The sequence below is a fragment of the Aptenodytes forsteri genome, unplaced genomic scaffold (genome assembly GCF_000699145.1).
Source record: "Aptenodytes forsteri isolate BGI_AS27 unplaced genomic scaffold, ASM69914v1 Scaffold325, whole genome shotgun sequence".
NCBI classification, from domain to species: domain Eukaryota; kingdom Metazoa; phylum Chordata; class Aves; order Sphenisciformes; family Spheniscidae; genus Aptenodytes; species Aptenodytes forsteri.
This window is the reverse complement of record NW_008795575.1, coordinates 2,216,821-2,234,344: the sequence shown is the minus strand read 5'-3', so window position 1 is coordinate 2,234,344 and position 17,524 is coordinate 2,216,821.

Genomic DNA, 17,524 nt, shown 5'->3' with positions numbered 1-17,524 from the left:
GGAAGGGGAGGGGGGGGAGGGGGGGGAGGGGGGGGGGGGGGAAGGGAAGGGAAGGGGAGAAAAAGAAGAGAAAAGAAGAGAAGAGAAGAGGAGAGGAGAGGAGAAGAGAAGAGAAGAGAAGAGAAGAGAAGTCTTCTGTCTAGTGGCAAAATCTTCTCTGAGTAATTATGAAGTGTGGCAAGGTTTGCATTAAAATATATTTGTTTCTCAGGTTGCAAAAAGAAAAGTGAGAACTCTGATTCTGAGTATTTTCCCGTATTCACTCTAATTAAAAACTCCACTCTTAATAAAGAGGATCCTATAACAAGTGCCCTGGTCTCATGCAGGTCCTGGTAGACAAGGCATTCTTTCCCAAGTCACATGTGAGCTCACATCTCAGTAACAACTGTGTCTAGGATCTCTCTCCTGGAGGGCTGGTCACAGGCATTTAAAGTGACTTTAGGTAGCAGTAGCCACGATTTGGCGACAAGCACATGTTCCACTGGAAAATAACATTTGCTACAAGGATGTTGCATTACCAGTCCGGGAGAGGCCCTTGTCTGCGTGTCAAGAGAAGGTCATAGTCACCCCACTTTGTGCCATGATGCACGGAGGAAACGGGGGGGGTGTCGAGGTCTGCATGCTGTGTTGGAGGAGCTCAGTGAAACAGCACCACAAGAGAAACATAACAAGATAGTTTGAATGCTTCCAAATAAATGGCTCCCAGAGCGAGGCATCTGCTTCTGGCTCTCCCTGCTGAGTTCCTTAAAATGCTGGCGACACAGTCTTCAGATTTGAAGTCACTGGGACTTTTGCAACCAAGTTGAGTACAGTCTGTGATTTCACCCTTTCTGAGAAACTATTTGCAATAGCTAGCCATTGCAGCGGTAAGGAGAGCACGAGGGAGGAGGGAAACCACAGGGCGTGCTTGCTCAGTGGTGCAGGAAGTCAGTTAATGGTACGGCTGTTTTTGCTGCTTAAAAAGCAGATTCACTTTCAGCGAGCTGCCTCCAGAAATCCGGCACTGGCAGTGCCACCAGAATCCATTTTGGGTGGAAGAAGCAACACAACTATGTTCCTCCTCTGAAAGGAAATATGCAGGAAAAGCATCTCAGAAAGGGTACACAGATGCTACTTTTATTGCCAGAAAAGAGACACTGTTAAGCTTATTATTACCATTATGGCAAAGGTTCCACTGAAAATTAGGCTAGTCTCAGTGGCAGATGCTGTTCACATTACAAAAGACGTTCCCAAATTCCAAGGACTCATCTGCATGCAACTCCAAAACAACTGGGTCCAGTAAGGTGACCATGGCCACTTGAGACATCAGTGGCAGAGACAGGATGGCTCTGTCCCACTCCAGCCATGCACTAATTGCATCCAATTCTTCGTTTTTCTTGCTATGGAGTGCAAGCCTTGATAATAGAGCTGCTGCAAAACACTGCTGATTTTGAGCCCTCAGGGAGTCGCAGCCCCTTTCCTGAATAAAGACAACTGTGCAGAAGCAAGGCAGCTCTGGTGTTAGTGATGCTCCCGCACTGCAGTGCTTGGGTGGCATTTCTGCAGATATTTACAGTTGCACTCCTAAGGGAATCTAATAGTCCCATCTGGAAACATCAGAGCTCAGAGGGGGCTAGAAGTGGTTGTGGCAATTCCAAGCAGCAGGAGATGGATGTATGGGGCTTCATAAAAGCCACTGCAAGGATATGACACAGACAGTCCTCATCTCCCCTTGCGTCAGAAACAGGGAGAGGACGCAGCATGGCTCCCGAGGGAGCACACAAGCATGGAGTGCCTGCACTGGGCTTGGGGGGCAGAGAGTTAGTGTGTGCCTCCCCTGCATACGTGTGTACACGTACGTGCATGTATGCAGAACACCCCGGGCAGAGCAGCTGCATCTGATCTTCCTGAGTCCCTCCAAGGCTCCTAGATTGGAAATGGCCTGGAGGTCTTTTTACCAGGCATGTTCAGCTTTAGGGAATGGGCTCAGAAACCTCTAGTGAAGGAGTACACTAGAGGCACCGCAGGGCTTGCTTGCCTGCTGCTGGTGCCAGGGGAAGGTGAAGGGTGGGTGCCCAGCTGCCCCGAGGGCTTCGGACTGTGCTATTGGCCTTTGGGAGGGGCACAGGAATGTGATGGCAATACCCTGACCACTTCAATAATCTCCCTTCTAAGGTCACATTGCTCCCAGCCGTTGCTTAGGCTCAGGGTGACCCTTGCTACATTGATCAAGTATTTCACGTCCCTGTCAAGCAAAAACTTCTCTGTCAGCCGCCTCCCCCATGATCTCCAGGAGTACTTGCATAAACATGCAGCTTTACATCCTCGTTATGCACGAGTGGATACCTCTAGGCACATTTAAGGGCTAGTCTCACTGTTTAACTCCACCAGCCCACTTCCACCGAGAGCCACAGCCCAATCCTTTGCTCATACCATCACACCATATCTGGAGCACATAATGGTCACTGGAAACCACACGTGTATACCACAGCACAAAAATGGCTTCTTTCCACATAACCAGCCAGATCTCACCATGTTTGTGACATGCCAGACCAGGTCAAACTCCCAGTCATCCTCTGAGGAGTCAGGATGACTATCATGCACTATTTGCAAGGTTTTGCTGGGATGGGTGGAAAAAGGGAAAGCAAACTTATTGCCGAATGACAGATATCTCAAGATGCAGGTTTTATCATCTCTGTCGGAGAGTGTCTAGTCCTCACTGCTGTGCAGAGAACCATCAAAGTTGTGGCTGTGGTGTGTTTGTTAGGGCTCTCCTGCACAAAAAAACACAGCAGCTTGTAAAGTGGGACTGTTCCCCAGGGCTGGTCATGCTGGTCGCAGCTCCCTGTTCTGTGGAACAGGCTTAGGCTTTCGATTTTTTAGGAGTACCGCAAGACAGGTTTGAGCTGAAAAATTCTACCACCCTCTCATGGCTTTATTTTGTTTTGCAATCAGTCCAATCCGGAGGCAAATTATGATTAATAAAAGGAACGGAGATGAAGGTGGCCTTTGCTTTTAGGCAAAGTATGTGATAGGAGCACCCTGGTGTGCCTGCTTACGAGAAAGAAGCTGTGCTTCCCAGGGAGAAAATTGCAAGTGTTCATTTAGGATAAGACAGCCAAGCAAAGCACTGCCTAAATAGACTCCAAGTGGTCACTACTCCATCATGTTCCCCAGAAAGCCTGCTCTTTCTGGGGCCCTTGCCATGTGCTTTCAGACAGCAGAGGAGCTAGGACCACTGACACAGGTTGGAGGGCCAGGGCTCTGCTTTCCATCCCTTCTGTGGTGCTTCAGTTTCCCCATCCTGTTGTTACCGGCCAAGGATATTGTGAAGGTGAATGCAATATCAGCTGAGAAGGGTTCTCAAATCATTGGAGGGAAGGACTGAGGACAAATATAATGTCAAAAAAAAAAAAAATTAAAGCACAGAAATAGGATTCTTATGAGCAAAGCAAAAGAGGCCGTGCTATTCTGGGCAGGAATATGGAGCTGGGCAGGAGCTGGCACAGTGTGTCTGTGTTTGGGATGCAGCACCAGGGGTGGGAATCCAGCAGCATCCTTCCCCGGCAAGAGCAGGTAGATCAGAGCTCCACAGGTGGAAAGACACAGCGGTACGGGACTAACAGCCAAGGGAAAGAGCCTGGTGTTGTGGTCCACGTGGATAGAAGTGCTAGACTCCTACAGCTCATCTGCATTGCAAAGGGCTGTCAGGATAGCAGTGCTGATAACCTCCTCTAGCAGGGACACAAAATCTGGCAAAAAAGAGCTCCTTTTGGTGAAATGCATGACACATCACCTCTCCTCTGTGTCTGGCACTGGTGCAAGCAATAGAAGAGTCTTTCTCTCCTGCCAGCTGCCGGTGCTGGTTCTTGCTTTCCCCCATGCCCGTAGTCCAGCACCTCCAGCCCATTCCAGAGCTGCCAGGACACCCGTTCCTTGTCCCTCTTGCAGAGCACCTACCTGCCAGTCCCTGAGCATCCTTAGCGGGAGGAGCTGGACGCATCCAAGACCCGTTGTGCTATGAAGCAGGTCAACTTCTGATCTCGGACAGTGAACTTGAGACACTTGGAAATCTTACTCCTCTTTCTGTCACCCAAAGCACTCAGCTGGAAAGGGATGCAGATTTTGCGACAGCAAAGAACAGGGTGTGGAGAGCCAGTCCTTGCTAGCAGAGCTAAATTGCTATTATCTGGAGGTGGTTTGCTCCCTTCCAACACCAGTTCTGTTCACTAGGCTGTGCCAGAAGCAAACAGGGGCAATCCCACAGGGAAACCCGCAGCCCCACACTGCCTTCAGTCGGTCTGAAAAGCACTCAGGGCCTGTGGGTTTTGCTATGCTTCTTGATGCAAAATAAAACGGAAAAAAAAAAAGTGTCAGCAAATTGGAGGGGCTCCAGGAAAAGGAGATAAAGATGATTAAGGGTTTAGAAGGATTGACCTATGAGGAAAGATTAAAGGAACTAATTATGTACAGCTCAGATAAAGGATGAGTAAAGAGGTGATTTAATAATGGCCTGCAAATACTCAGGAAGGTGTCAACAGTAAGGAAGGGGGAGGAATTATTTAGAGTCCTTTACCGAGGAACAGCACAAGTGATGGAATGAAAGGGGAAGGTGACATGGGACATTGGCACAATGCGGACAAAAACAGAGATTTCTTTAGGGAACAGCAAGTGAGTTAGGAGCACAAATCCTCTGGAAGCACTCTGGCCTTCCATCCCTAAGTGATCTAAGTGCATTTTCAAAGGTGTTTAGGTGCTTAAAGGTCCAGGGAAGTGCTTTGATAGGATTTTCAGATGCATCTAAGCAGGTTAGGCAACAGATTTCAGTATTTCAATGGGAGTTAGGCACTTAAATAGTTTCATCAGTTCCATCATTTGCTTACTTATCTTTGCACAAAACAACCTGAAGGTCTGGCTCTAGGACTCATCAGAAATTGTCCAGTTGGAGAAGATTAGAACTGAATCCCAAGCTGCTGGAGCAGTGTAAAAGTGGACCGGCTGATGTGCAGGAGGACATTTTGTAGGAAACCATCTTGCCTTGTAAGGGCATTGTGCATTGATCTGCACAGTCGATTTGAAAGTCAATGACATTTAGCCTCCCAGGCCCATTAAAATAAAGATTTAAAAATGCCTTTGGCACTTAAGCTCCTTGGTCAGTTAGGTAGGTCTTTGCTGCAGAGACACTGTGGGTTATCAGTGCCCAAGGTGAACACAGTCACAGTGAAAAAGCCTACCCAAAGCTGCATGTTCTCCCTTGTGCTTCACTTGAGTGTGTCACCAGGTCTCCAGGGAAACATGTCCCATATTTCTCTGTGCTGCAATTAAGTCACCCATTGTTTTCCTGGGGACAGGGGACATCCTTCCCCAGTAAGTGGTAGGATTAATCAACTGGGTGGAGGAGGGGTGGGAAGACATTAAAGGAGAAGCAACAATGACAATGTAAATTGAAAGTCAAGAGGTTGCCAGGATGAAAGCCCCACCGGAGTTTCCAGCTAAAAGCACTATGCAACTATAGGAAGGAAATGGCTAGTGTGGACTTGGAAGAGGATTACTGACCTGAAAGCTGTCTTCCAAGTGCCCCATGCAGACATTACCCAAGACTTCAAGAACAATCCGCTCTCCAAGGAGCTCAGCCAACAATGCCTACTTGGTGGGGCTCTCCAGTGTCACGCATGGAGATTCACCGTTGTGCCAAGGCTATCCACTTGGCTTACTGCACCTACCTAAGCTCTCTTGGACAGCAAGGTCTCAGAGGAGGATACTACATTCCCACTAAACACCCTCCAGCTTGTTGGTGGGAACTCTAACCCTGCACTGTAGATGGTCACGGTGAACTCACATCTCTGCCCCAAGGCCAGAAGCACAAAAAGTTGCGAAGTGCACTTGCTTTCTCACTGCTCCCAAATACACATGCAAATACTTAAAAAAAAGAAAAAAAAAGAAAAAAAAAAGCCAGAATTGCCAAAGTGTAAGTTTACCCAATACCCAGCCATTTGACTGCCACAGCTATCGCAGCTGCAAGTTTAGATTCTGCATGAGAATTTTGAACACAGTCACAACAGAAGGCAAGGTGAGAGGAGAGAGGTTGTGACTCATTCTTGTTATCACCCTGAAGGGTTTTTCAAGGCAAATATTCTAGAGACAGTTTTCATTAAACCACAAACTTGTCAATTTAGCCTAAAATATATATATATGTATTTTCAAGTAATTGCTTAAAAACAGGGAGATATTTGAAAGACTGGTTTAACCCTTTTGCAGCACTTGAGTCCACCTGAAATGATATGAAAGAGGGAAGTTAAATACAAAGATAAATGCATAAATGGCCAGAGTTGCTATGGAAATGTAAAAGAATGGAAATTGAAAGTCAATAGAGGACTAACTTACTGTTCAATTTTAAAAATAGTCTTTCTATACAGAAATGGAACATTTTTCAAATCTCTGTTGGCCTGTATTATACAAAATGGGAAGTGGTTTAGTGGCTGGGTACATCTATTTAATGCTGCATGCTCAATCTGCAAACTGTATGGTCAACGGTACATACTAAGCGGGACCTTTCTCTCAGGTTAATGCTAATCTCCATCACAGCTACAGAGCCCCGGTGATAAATGTCAGCCATGAAAAGCACAGGTATGTGGGTCAAACTCTGTGGGATATATAATGACAAATAATTTGTAAGAATTTCAAGTCAGGTCTGTTTATTTTTTTAACATAGTTTCCCAAGGAAACAAGGCTTATCTGATTAGGCTAGCTGGGCCACAGGCACTGCATAATAGCTTTCTAAACCTGCTGGCCTGCAATCAGATTTGATGGAAGAAGAGACATCTCAGAGGAATTAAGTTCTAACAAGCTTTATAAGGGAGGGTATACTGAAATTAGCACTTCTTCCCATCGCCCTTCCACTTTCCATCCCACTCCCAGAACATGATATGAGCTCAGCCACTCTATCAGACACCAGAGAACCCACATGGGAGACGACCGTAGGAAACTAGGCTTCCTATGTTCCACTGCTTGCAAAGCGACTTGTTTTATTAAGATAAATGTAATACACTTCTCTGGTTCCATTCAGAGAGGGAGAGAAAATTATGTTTGAACAGCATAAAACTCCATCCATGAGCAGCATATCAAGTGGAAAGTGGGGCTTTGCTTCAAACCGTCTGCACTTATGCTCCCTCTCCATTGCCAGACGCTACTGGGGCTTGTTGGTAGATTTATTCACCTACAAAATGTCCAGCGCCATTTTGGCATTGGCAGCCCAAAATTCACAGCTCATCGTGTCCCACGTCCCAAGGGCATGACTCTTTTAGCCCCCTGCTCTTCTCTGCCTGTTTGCAGTGCCTTTCCCCATCTCTTACTCTGTAGTGTCCAGAAGCTGCAGGCAACCGACCCAACACACAGCCCTGAATGGGAGAGCAGAGCATCACTGGGACACGCTCCTGCCCACGTTTCCCATGAAATGGACCCCTGCGCCCCTCTCATGTGTCTGGACATGTATTCAAAGCACATGAGTCTCACACAGCAAATTTCCGACAGCCGGAGGCATCTCCCTGACTTAGGTACAGCAAACCTAAAAAAAATTAACAGACGCAGAAGATGCTGAAATGCAGCTTTCCAATGCAAAGAGCCGGCACAAGCTTCAGACTTGGCAAAATAATTCTGCCGCTTCCTTTTTTCTGAGCCACGTTCCCCAAGTCTAGCTCCATCCTCTTCTGCAAGGGGTTTGAAAGAAATCCACGGCACCAGCAGGATCCTCACCAGCCCCATCTCCCAGCCCGTTAGAAAAAGGCCTTTAAAAATAGTTACATGCTGCTGGGTGGGATTTTCTTCTGCAGGTGCTGCGCAATATAGAGCGAGATGAGTTTCTAATCATAGCTCCTTCGCAGAGGGAAGGGTTCAGAGTTTAGCTGTGCGGCAGCAGCCTCATTTTCACAGCTATATCGTTATATTCTCTGGGTGTCAGGGGGACACATATTGCTGTCATTTCCCCGCACTGTGTTTGGCTATCAGATGCAAAGAGCAGCAATGAGGCATGCAGCTATCACCACTCCATCGCACTAAGCCAGAGAAGAGCAACCTGTTTGGTGGCCTGGTGCATCTGCTCTGAGCTCAGCTCCGACAGCGACCAAGGAGCTCTCAGCCAGCTTGTCCCATGGGGGAGAGGGTCCCTGGCCTGGTGGGTGCTCTCCCCTCTAGCTAGAGGGGTGGGGAGAGAGGGCTCCCCATCCAAACAGGGGCTGGGCAGAGAAATAGGAACTCAAAGCTGCATTTCCCCAACACACACACATCCCACCATGTGTCATACACTCACTGACGTGGCTCTGCGCTTACCACTGAGGACTGTCTCTTCCCCACCACAGCCCCATGCTGGCTCATTAAAAATTCCCCACAACATAAGACAAATGGTTTTCCCCCAGGTTAGTCAAAACCACCAAATTTCTCTTACAGCGAGTTGCCACCACCCTGCTCAAGGTGTATGACCTGCTTGGCATGCGAGTGCTCATTTTCTCTAGCTGGCTATCTCACCAGGGTGTCAGCAGACGCTCCTGCTGAAGGGGTTGTGCACCTTCTGCCAGGTGCCTTCACAAAAGAGCTGCCCCCAGGAGGAGGTCCCTGCCAGAGCCTCAGCATCTGGGTCTTTTCAATAGAGCAGACTGGAAGCCTCAAGATGTGGGGGGGATTTCTGACAAGGTCTCCCAACCTAGTTCAACAAACATGTCTACCATCTGCTGAAGTTCACATGACAGAAATGCACATGGGAATTGCGTCACCACCACACAGCACAGACAACAGCACCTTCTCCTTTTATTTTCCTCTTTATTTGGCACCATTTCTACTGAGCTATGCCCAATGCCTTCTGCCAGCTCAATCAATTAGGGCTGAGGTATCTCTGTGATAGTGCTGTCTTCCCCATTTCTGCGTTACTGTGTTTTCAGAAGTTTGAGTCTAGCCACTTACAATGTCCTGGAGGGGCACAAGGCATCACCAGCTTATTTACGGTTAAATAATGTTTTCTAAATGGAGGTCCAAGCCAAAACACCGCTTCAAGGACTCTCACCACCATGAAAAAATCCTGGGAAAGCTCGGGAAGGGATGCACTTTGGCCCAGCATTCATCTCCTTTGGTTGTTTTGCCTGTTGTTCCTTCTTCTCCAATGTATAGTTCCTTCCTAAGCCCCAGATTTTATGAGGATGCTTCATTTTTAGACTTTTGCTGCAATATTAAAGCAACTATTCTCTGTGTTTTGCTTTAAGGACATGGAATCAGCTGGAATCAGCCTGGGTGCACTCAATCCAACAGCCTGGCATGACTTAGGGAAGGATGTGAGCTTTTTGGGATGCCTGGACCCATTCCAGGTCAACCCTGAGCTGGTTAGCTGGGTACCCAACCTGGAGCATCTCTCCAGCCAGCACCTGTCCTGGGGTCCTGGCAAATCCACCCAGGCTAATATGTGCCTTCTCACTGCAGGACCCTATAGAAAAGTCTGATAAAATCATGGTGAGAGAAGTGACATTCGTCACCTGGACTGGAGCAGCCACCACCTCATCCTTGAGGGGAAGTTTTCAGAAACAGAGATTACCACTACATAACTATACCTTCATGTCACCCACACTATACCCACAGCCAGAAAACCATACATGACAGCAAAGTCACCCCAACGTGACCACGTTGCTGTGACATACCCTCAAATGCACACTTCCACATACACAGATGTTTCATCAGATGCATGACAGGCCTGGCAAACCCTGTCTCTGATCTGTTCTGTGGTTACCAGCAGCAAAGCTGTTAAGCCCCCTTTGCAGCCCCATATGCATTCACTTCATGCATTTAATCCTGACAGCCCTAGTAAATTCTTCCCGAAAAGAAAACCCTTGTTTCCCCTCCTCCTGAGCTACTGCTTCTTGTTAAATGTCATTAAAAGCAGAACTCACAATAACATCAGTCCTTGCTGAAGGTTGAAACCACCTTGACTATAATCCTGGTGTGGCATTGGATGAAAAAAAAAAAAGGGCAAAAAACCAGATACTTCCTTCCACTTCTCTGTCAGCTCCACTTTGCATCAAAATCTCCTTTGTATGTCACACAGTTATTAAAGTTGCGGATTGCGGCTCGGAGTGTGTGTGCGTGAACGTGTGTGTGTCTGTGCCTGTGTCTCGGAAACTGGGTCACCCGGAGAGCGCTCCGTGAAAACTCTGCCCTGACAAATCCAGGCTGGCAAGACTCAAAGATACCCCTTATAATGTTTTTCTGCCTCCCATCATGCTTTGAAAGGAGCAAATAATACTACTTTCTGCTGTATTTTTGTATCTTTTATTCAGCAGCTTCCTGAGGTAAATAACCTCCGGCGGGCAAATCTAAGGGGATGCTCCTATCTCATTTGCTGTCTGCTCACACTGAAATCATGCTATACTTTGCTTTCATGAGTCTCTTTATAAAACATTCCCTTTCTTCCAAGAGGAACAGCTATCAGGGAGGGCAAGCAACTCCCCATATTTGGCTCAGGCTCCAGCCCCAGCATCTTGTCATCCTTCTCTCCCCCTCCCAGCCCCAGGGATGCTGGGAGGGCACCTCCGCAGCACACGGCACATCCCCAGCACACAGGGGACCTCCACAGGCATCTCCCCGGTCAGAGCAGAGGGCTGCTTTCCAGGCATGGCGCTTTTTAGCAGGCAGGCATCCTTTTATTTCCATCAGGGCTCTGAATAACACAGCTCAGACAGTTTCTGTCTGAGGCTGAGGGGCGAATCCTGTCACCCACCTGCCCTCAGCTGCTGCTGTTGGCAGTGAGGGGTGGGGGAAAACCGGCAGAGCGTAGAGCAGGGCTGGCCCAGCTCAGCGCCAGGCAAGATGCGGGCTGCTAGAGGGGGCAAGCAGCAGGGAACTGAAACTTGCTGACTGTGCAGGTCAGAAAGACGTGGACCACAGTCTCAGGAGGAGCAGAGAGGGAGAAGACTGTGGGTTTTCTTATTAACGGCTTATTTTAATACTCAAATGTCAGTGAAGGGATGGCAGAAAGAAATACCTCGTCAGGGAGGGCTTTACTGCTAAGGCAGAATTGCAAAGAGGGTCCTGGGGGCCAAATACTGCTTTTTCTTGTGCTACTGTCAGTGTGCTTATTTCCCTTAAAGAAAGCAAAACTTAAGTGACCACAAGCAGGACCAGTGACAGGAAAGAGGTTGGAAGGATCTGACTTTAGACACACATTTGCTGACATGGGCGAGAGCTGTAGAGAAGGATTTCAAAACCCCAAGATGGGAGAAATGGAGTTGAGGAATAGGAAGTGCCGTTTTCACGGGCTCTGATCTAGACTCCACCTACCTCTTAGTGCTTCAGTAAATCACAGTGTGCAGGTTGTGAGCCCCATTTTATCAACAGAGAAAACGAGGCAGGGCAAAGACCACAGGCAGCATTTCTCATCTAAGGGGGCTCAGCAGTATCTAAAGCCAGGCAGGGATGGTAGTGTGCCCTTCCCAGCAGACTACACTGCTCAGAAAAGAAAACAGAGGGATTGCACCCCCGGAGCAGGAAAGGGGGCACAGGCGCCCACCAGATCCCACCAGATCCCACAGACAGAGCCCGTGAGAGAGGAAAGCAGAGCGACTTTCAGGCATCGCCTTGCGAATCCCGCAGCGCGGGAGCTGAACCACTGCAGAGCATCCCAGCGCTGCCACATCGGGTTTGTTTTGGGTTTGTTTCTGGTTACTGAGAGAAGAAGTGCTCACCCAGGGGCCTCTGGTGGATGCATTAAACTGGGCCACCAGGCTGTACGGAGCGAGGACTCGGGATAACAGTGTCCTCAAGCCCGCGCTGTGTCCTCTGGCTAATGTATTCAGCAGTGAGTTTAGGGGATCTCAGGAGAATGAATTGTCAGAGCGTCAGAAGCAAGCAAGTGATGGCAGGGGAATTACTGCTAATCCTTCTTGCGGACCAAAACACTCCAAAGGATTTAAAGACTGTTTAAAAAATGTAAAAAAACCCCGACATCCCTCCCTTCTTTCATACATTTTGGGTTGGTCACTGGCTGCTGGCTGGGAGCTGAAAGAGAGAAAAGAGAAACTTTGAGGAGAAAGGATGAGAGAGGGGAAGAAGAAAAGATAAAGACTGGAGATTAGATCCGGAGAAAAGCCTATCTTACCCTCTCTGGGAGTGTAGGCTGCAATTAAATCTTTTTTGCCTAACAATACCCCATTGTTATTTGCACAGTACTCAAGATGTGGCGATAAGGGAGGAAGGAGCTGCAGGCAGGGGAGGCTGCAGTTGTTCTCTTATCACTGTGCTGCCAGCAGTGTTTGAAATCCTCTGGCTGGAGGGATATAGGCCTGAGCCCTAGAGGAGGGGGTGATCCTGTGCTTCAGCTGAGGATCTCTCCCACCACCAGTATCGAATGTTTTTTGAGCAGCTCTGGCGGGAAGATTTTGGAAGTGCGGGGGCCATACACCCTCTCCCTGCTACACATCTGATTTGTAGATGTGGTCAAGACTTTACTTTCATCGCCCTTTCAACCCTCTCCTTAATGCTCCTCTTCGTGCACCACCTCCGCTGCGGTTCAGCAAAGGATGCTGTTGAAGAAGGGGTACAGCAGGGTGCTGCGGGGTGCCTAAAGCCTTTTGGTAAGCAGAGCCCACGCTTTGCCCATCGGTTCACAGCACAGAGACCCTGTGTGAGAGGGGTCCTCCTCCTCCTCAGACAGGCCAGGAGAAAGGGGGTATGTGCTGTTGATGGAAGGGCTTAGATACATGGGTTAGATAAGGCAAGCAGATGTCTGTTGCCTTGGGACCATCTCTCCTCCTGTAACTTGTGTCCTGTAGTTGAGAATGACTATAAGCAGAGTGAAGAATAACAAATTGTGACCTGGAGGATTTTTTGTATGTACTGGTTCACTCCCTCTATATATTGGGCAGCCCAGCAGGCACAAAGGGAGATCTGGGCTGGGCTGCTTTTGCCCTCCAGGGCTGTGGCCCTGCAGAGATGCTGAAGTGCTTTCATTCCAGTCACCTGCCCCAGGTGGAGCCCCAAGGGCTGCCAGGCTCCACCGTGTCACCTGCAGAACAAGGCTGGTACCCATGCAATGCTCATATCCATCCCTCCCGCACAGACCCAGGTCTTAAACCAATACCCACTCTGGAGCATGGGCCACAGGGGTACTGCAAGGACAGAAGACATATTAATACCATTGCTAAAGCTGAAGTGGCCCAAAGATGTAATTTGGGCAGCTGGTAAATACGGACGTGCTTTCAGGTGCAGACGTTTCATTTGCTAAAAGGGGAGGCTGTGGGGGGAAGCAATGCAAGGGCATGTTAAGGTAAGTGCCTCCATGCTTCTCTGATAGGGCATCTAGTAACAGTAATAGCTAAAATCACACTTTTTGCAGACTGAGGTCGTAGAGAGCATTGCAGAATGGGTTTAAGGCTCCCCTAATGAACACATGAAAGCATGTACATAACAGACTTCAAGGCCAGAGTTTCATCTGTATTTAAATATATTTAAATGGTGATTCAGTCCCTTTCCTCCACATGGGTAAGAACAGGACTAATGCAGGTAGTGAATGCTAGCCCAGCCTAAGCTAGACTCTGGGAACTGCTCGTACTGGGAAGACATGGAGAGGAACATGCAAAGCATCATTTTCATTCAGGATGCCTCAGGATAATGTTTTGAGAGGGTGAACGAGGCTCTCCCAGCAAGGAAGCACCAGGGTGAGAACCTCACAGGTCCCAAATCTGGGCTCCCCAGCAGGACTTGCTGAACAGAGCAGAATTACCTCCCTCTTCTCAGGAGTGATGGAAAACACACCACTGCTACCTTAGTTGCTCTGTGAATAGGCACCAGTATGCAAAAACCCGATTTAAAAGCAATTTCTCAGAGGTACTGATTTCAAAACATTTTCTTATCACCATTATGCAAAAAGGTAGCACTTATTGACTCATCACAAAACTTCTGCCTCCTAGGTTCTTTAGGCTGTTAGTGCTGGAAACCCTGGGGCCAGGCAACCTCCAGCAGCTGAGATTCACACAGCTGCTAAACTGTGGCCACTTTCCCTGAGATCCTGCACCAATCTCTTTCCTATTCTTTCTATTCCTTTTTCTCGATTTTCACGGCTTTTAACAGAGCTGTCCTCAATTATGCAATGTTTCTATCTCTGTGCTCGCAGCAGCGCAGGCAGGTCCAGGCTGGTGGATTATTGACTTTGCCCTCTACATGACCTTGAAGCTGAGGAAGGTTAGCGCTACTGGCAGACGGGCCTTTCTTCTGCAAATCATGCTTTGCTGTCATTTGTCCCAATCCTCCGCCTGAGCTGCGATGGCAAAGAGCAACTTGTTAAGGAATTGCTTCTTTCCTACCATGTTCAATTGCTCTCAGTCTCGGGCAGTTCGTATTGATTGACCGCACCTACTCAAGGTGTTTTGCAAAAGGCACTTAGTGAAATTCATTCTGGGGATTCTTCGGTGTTTTTTACTGCCCGAACCACATGTGTGATACAGCCAGGTGAAGGTTTAACTTTCAGAGGGTCGGAGTAAGAGCTGTCATGGAAGTGGAATTTCCATTTTGTCAAAAGTTCTGCTTTTCAACATGGTACAAAAATGAAAAATCATTAGTTTTCCCACAAAAAGAAATTTGTGGTTTTTATTTTGGGTAGGTAGAAAAATTTTTACATTTTGGTTTTGTTTTGGGAGGCTAGTCAGATTATATAAATAGAAAGAAATTTCAAAATGAAAAGGTACTCTGAGAAACAACAGCATAAGCCTAAACTGACATTTTTTTTAAATGATGTTGTAGAGCAATTTAACTTTTATTTGAAATCCTTTTTGCCAACCCCTCCAAAACATTGCAAAAATCACTGTTTCCATGTGAAGTGTCTATTCCAAGATTACAACCCCATGCAATACTAAACCAGAAACCCTGCTATGACAATTTCTGTTCCATAGATTCACTACGCTACCTCATTAAATTACATAAACCACCTACGAAATAGCATTTGCCAAAGGACGAACACTCTCCCAGAAAAGTTTCAACCTGTTCCTGCCACGTAGCAGTCAGTCCAGAGAAACCAGCTGCTTTTTCTTCTTTTGTTGATTTTTTAACTGACACTGGAAGTCTGTGCTAGTACTTGGGGAGGCCAAGGGAGCATTCACGCAGTGCTGTTCCTGCAGCCAGCCAGATCCAGGCGGCCATCAATGCAAACGGCTCTAGTTTTCGGCTTTTACATAATGCCTCTGCACAGTGTGGAGACCACAAATGCAATCATGCTAATGAGGCCTTGCTCCCTTCAGAGCCCTCACTGCAAACCACGTCTTGGCGATGATGCCAGCACATCATGACGGCCTGCCTCTGAGACATCACCCTCTGCAATGCAAGTAGACCTGAGCTTCTTCTGTACCGGCATTTTGCACGGGTCAAATTAAGCACATAGTGAAATCAGGGCACATCCCCATTACAAATGAAATTAAATAGCTTGGATGCAACAGCCCTTTGGAGCTTCGTCTCCATCTGTTTCTATGACCTGGGTAAAATAGATGCTTTAATAACTGGAACATGTTCAGCTATTTACATGAGAGATGAATGCAGACCTGCACGGACGTTTGGTTGGCTGCTCATTTATTCACCCACACGAGTAAATAATATCAAAGCTACCTGCTGCACAGTGAACACTTTCAAACAACAATGCATGCCAACATGTTTGGACATATGAGAACGTTCTGAGTTTTCCTTTGGAAATTTGCTTCCTATAACAAAGGCAAATAGGTGTGTGTATTTCTGTTTGAACCACAATATTTTCCCCATTTATATTATTGCGGAAAGTTGTTTTGAGTCTTCCAAAAACAAATCTACTTTTTCTCTGCTGGGTAAATGGTGAAAATATAATTGTTCACACAGCCTTTTCCCTCCTAGACTCATAAACCACAAAGTGTGGAAGACGGGCACTGCCAGGGCAGGTTAATGACCCCTCGGGGAGGCCTGGGAGCCACTCACCCAGCAGAACCCGTGGCTGTGTGGATGGACATTCGTAGCACATGGCTGTGCCTGGCAGCCAGGTCCCATCAAGGGCTGTTCCTGTCACCAGCCAGCCTGTCCTCCTGAGCCTCGTTGTGCCACACAGCAAAAAAAAACAATCCTGGTTCTGTTGCTGAAGGTCTCAGCAATAAAAGAAATCAGCTTGTGTCTTCAAAGCACCAACTACTGCTGATGCCAAGGGAAATCTCTAAATGCATGGAGGGAAGCAGGAGTGTTAGTGACTGTGGGGCTTGCAGAGGATGAACCTCGGCCAAACTCCCTTGTTTTCTGAATGCCCCAGCCTCCAGTCTCTGTCTCACTGCACTGTCTTGCTCCCCTCACCCCTTCCAGAAGCTATGATGGGTTTTGTGCTTTCTCTCCGGCACTAAGAAAGCCTGGGGCGAGTCACGTATCCACCTCTACTGTGGAGACTGAATAGGAAGAGAACAAGTGATTGGTTTCTTTTTAAATTGTACAGGTGGGAGCCTCCTCTCAGCATCACCCCACCTCTCCTCCTAAAGTTGCTTTGATATTCAACAAACACTCACTTTTTAAACAATACTGTCCTAAACCCTTATTATAATGCCCAGAACCACTTGCAGGCTTTCTGAAACTCATTATTACAATTACAATCAAGAATCATAGGACACTCTGCTTTGTGCCAGAAATACATATACGCTGAATTGTTTGTAGAGGAGCCACAGAAAGAAAGAGTGAGGGAGAAATGCCGCTTCAGTGCTGCTCAATTCAGGAGCAGGAACTCCCACCCCATTTAACTTTTCCTCTTTTGTTTTCCAATTTAACTTGTAGCTGCAGAAATCCGGGCTAATATTTGCTTTGTCCTCCGTGCTGTCCTTTGGCCTCAATCCAGGGAACCTCGAGCTGTGCCCTGGTTTACTGCACACACACTCCCTCCCCAGCTCCAGCAGCCTCTGCCCCTGAGTGAGGGGGCAGGTCTGCTGGCAAGATGCAGCGCTTTGGTCCCGTCAATCACAGCAGAGGCAAGAAGCAGCCCACTTTGGAAATTGCTGCAGCAGTACTTAGCAGATGCAAAACAAACTCGCTGGGCAAGTGAACACAGCATCGAGCTTAGTTTTATTAAAGCTTCGCCCCTTATAGAGGGCTGTGGGGATTTTTGGTAGTGTTATCCCAATATACTACTGACACAGCACATAGAGAAGGAACTGTGATTCAGCTTTTGCCAGCACAACCCCTGGAACTAGCTCTCCCTCTTTTGCAAATAGTGTCTGATGTCGATCTCACTTATCACTGGCTTCCACAGAGATGTCGCTGACTGGTGCTTAGAAAAGTGAGATGGATCAGGCCCTTTCTTCTGAATAAATATCAGATCTGATTTAGCACTCAATTGCTTCTGTTTTATCTCTGTAGAACATCATTGATTATAAAAGGATTTGCAAGTTTAAAACTAGACTAATTCAGTGATTAAACCCAACCAAAGCCTTCCGTAAATAGAGAGCAATACTCCAGCAGTGTTCAATATTCGACACATCAATGGAGTGCTCTGTAATATGATTCAATGGCATTTAGACTTTCCTTCCCT